The sequence below is a fragment of the Octopus bimaculoides genome, chromosome 18, assembly GCF_001194135.2.
Source record: "Octopus bimaculoides isolate UCB-OBI-ISO-001 chromosome 18, ASM119413v2, whole genome shotgun sequence".
NCBI classification, from domain to species: domain Eukaryota; kingdom Metazoa; phylum Mollusca; class Cephalopoda; order Octopoda; family Octopodidae; genus Octopus; species Octopus bimaculoides.
This window is the reverse complement of record NC_068998.1, coordinates 3,283,116-3,286,144: the sequence shown is the minus strand read 5'-3', so window position 1 is coordinate 3,286,144 and position 3,029 is coordinate 3,283,116. Positions and strand designations below refer to the sequence as shown.

At 41.9% G+C, this 3,029-nt stretch overlaps 1 protein-coding gene across 1 annotated transcript in view; it reads right to left on the bottom strand.

The window, feature by feature from the left end:
- LOC106872853 (hybrid signal transduction histidine kinase E) overlaps nucleotides 1–1,525 on the bottom strand; it is a 12,269-nt gene extending 10,744 nt beyond the window's left edge. Inside the window, exon 1 of the mRNA XM_014919994.2 lies at nucleotides 1,267–1,525. The gene's annotated coding sequence lies outside the window, so the exon portion shown is untranslated. The remainder of the gene's footprint in view (nucleotides 1–1,266) is intronic.
- Nucleotides 1,526–3,029: the final 1,504 nt, after the last annotated feature.

The following is a 3,029-nucleotide window of genomic DNA, read 5'->3' as shown; positions in this document are numbered from 1 at the left end:
TCTCTCTCTCTCTCTCTCTCTCTCTCTCTCTCTCTCTCTCTCTCTCTCTCTCTTTCTCTCTCTCTCTCTCTCTCCAAGTTTTTGATATCAAATTAGATCAAAGAAAAAGAAGATTCTAACCGTATCATGTGTTTTGTGAGTCTCTGTGTGTTGGGAAAAATGTTTTTTCCTATTTTATTATTAAACTCTATTCTTGACTGCTTCTTTGTTTCCAGTTCTATATATATACATGTGTGTGCATATATATATATATATATTCTTTTATTTATTTCAGTCATTTGACTGCGGCCATACTGGAACACTGCCTTTAGTCGAACAAATCGACCGCCAGGACTTATTCTTTGTAAGCCTGGTACTTATTCTATCGGACTCTTTTGCCGAACCGCTAGGTTACGGGAGACGTAAACACACACCAGCATTGGTTGTCAAGCGATGTTGGGGTGACAAACGCACATACACACACACACACACACACACACACACACACATCGCGTAACGATGTATTAAATATTTATAAATTCCATCCTAGAATTATTTGGATATTGAACAGTTCGGCTCTTTATCGTAAAAGGGGCTTATTGCAGTTACCACTGGTGTCAATCGTCGAATTTTATAATGTAGGGAAGGTACAGAAATCTGAGGTACTGAGAGAGTCGAAAGATACAGAAATCAGGTGTAATCCAGCAGATGTTAAAACGGCCAGGAAATGGAGAACAGAAGCAGAGACTGATAACATCTTGTCTTCACTTGCACACTGCGATGTTGTGAGATGTGGTGGACGCCAGGCAAATTGATCGGAAAGGACTTGGATCTTGTTCAGATCGGTTCAGTTCGTTTTGGGAGCATGATGCGGAACGAACGCAGATTTGTTGTTAGCAACAGCGTCAAATCAAGAGAAACCGAGAAGAGAGTTCCATTTGATTCAATGTTCTCAGCAAGGACAGGTGACAAGATGGGTGGAAGACGTTATTGAGAGGAAAATAAGCTGGAATGAAATATGGAAGTGCAATACATCAAGTTTGAGTGTTCTGGTCAGTACATCCTACGAAGCGTTGCCGTCGCCTACAAACTTAATAAGGTGGAACGTATCAGAGAACGATAAATGCAGATGTGGGAAAGCTGGAAACATATTGTTTCCAACTGTTCACAGTCCGGTCCTTCAGGTTTTCTTCAATGCTATAAAAATACTAAATTGCTCTCATCAACAGTGGCAAGAAAAAAAAAAACGAAAAAATCAAAGAAGAAACCAATCAGAGATTTCATTACCTTCGTGCGTTCAAGACAGCAGATCCGTTTGAAGAAGAAAAAGAAACTTCCTGTGAACGATGAAAAGTGGAACGGCTATTGGTGGGTGACTGCAGATTTACCGGGGTGCCAAGGATTCTTCCTCATTCTAGTTACGAAGAAACCAGACATTATTATATGGCGTGAAAGAAAGTAGTAAATCTAGTCGAGTTAACGATTCCTCATGAAGATAAAATGGACGCCGCGCGGACTCGAAAGATCGACCGTTATAAAAAACCTTCTCGAGAAATGTGAAGACGCAGGCTGGAAAGCAGAGCATTATCCAATCGAAGTTCATTGGACACAGTGTGAGGCAATTGTGGTTGTCCTCGGCTTATCTCGTCCTAAAGCAAATACAATCATATTCGGACTTTAGTGAAGAAGGCAAACCACTGGATTTGGTTGAAAAGAGGCGATGGGAAATGGCTAAGAGAATATTGAGCGGAACTCAGTAACCAATTCGTTTAGAAAACAGGCCACATCACAATGAGGAGGGATGCACAATAATGCCGTCGAGAAGAAGGCCTCGAAGTGGCGCGCATTCTCTCGTGATGACCCCACAAACTTGCTAACATCTACTGTGCGGAACTTTCAGCTGGTAACGCTTGCATCTACAAATATACATACGCACGCACATGCACGCACGCACACACACACACTTCAGAAATCAAGGGCCCATAGCAAAGCATAATTTGGCGTTCATATACATAAATGCAAGTACTTACACATGCTCTACCGCGTGAATACTCACATACACACACGCACGCACGCACGCGCACACACACATACACACATGCACACATACATACATACATACATACATACACTTTTACTCTTTTCATTTCAGTGATTGGACTTCACACACATTGTGGGTTTCCGGCATAACAAAAGAAGGGATCCAACGTTTCCGCTGCATGTCATCATAAAAGGCGACTAAAAGGGGCTGACCACCCCCCAATAAAACCCATGGGTCGGACGGTCATCACCTGAGTGGGGCAGAGGTGTCGTCCACCAACAGTGTTAAGGGATCACCAACAAATTGTGGATGTAGCGACACACTGTTACAGCGCATGCCCCCATACTTCTACTACTACTACCACTACTACTGCTGCTGCTACTACTACTACTACTACTACTACTACTACTACTACTACTGGTTTTCAGCCATACTGGAGCACAGCGTTGAAGAAAGTTTTGGTCGAGTTAATCGATCGCGCGCGCGCGCGTATGTGTATGTGTGTGTGTGTGTGTAGGTGGATGTTAAAAAGCCAACGTAAGCTGCTGAGTATGACAAATCGCGAAACAATAGTCCGATGTGTAAAAAGATGCTTATCAGTGGTTTGTGTGTTGTAAACTGACACCTGTAACTTATCTACATTTGATTAAGGTGACACACACACTATATATATATATATAGAGAGAGAGAGAGAGAGACGCGCATACACACACACACGCACATACACATTTATATAATGTATATGCAACTGTATGTATGTGTCTATATATGGACGTATACATCAGGCGTATACATGTACACACACTTCATTCTCAGACAGTACACCGTCACAAGCAAAAGCGCATCATACGCACACCTCTATGTCAGCATGTGTGTGTCTATGTGTATCTCTACATACGTGTCTCTCTATATATGGACACACGCGCACACATACAAAAACCCCTTCCCCCCTCACTCTCTCTTTATATATGTGTATATATATATATATATATATATATATATATATGTA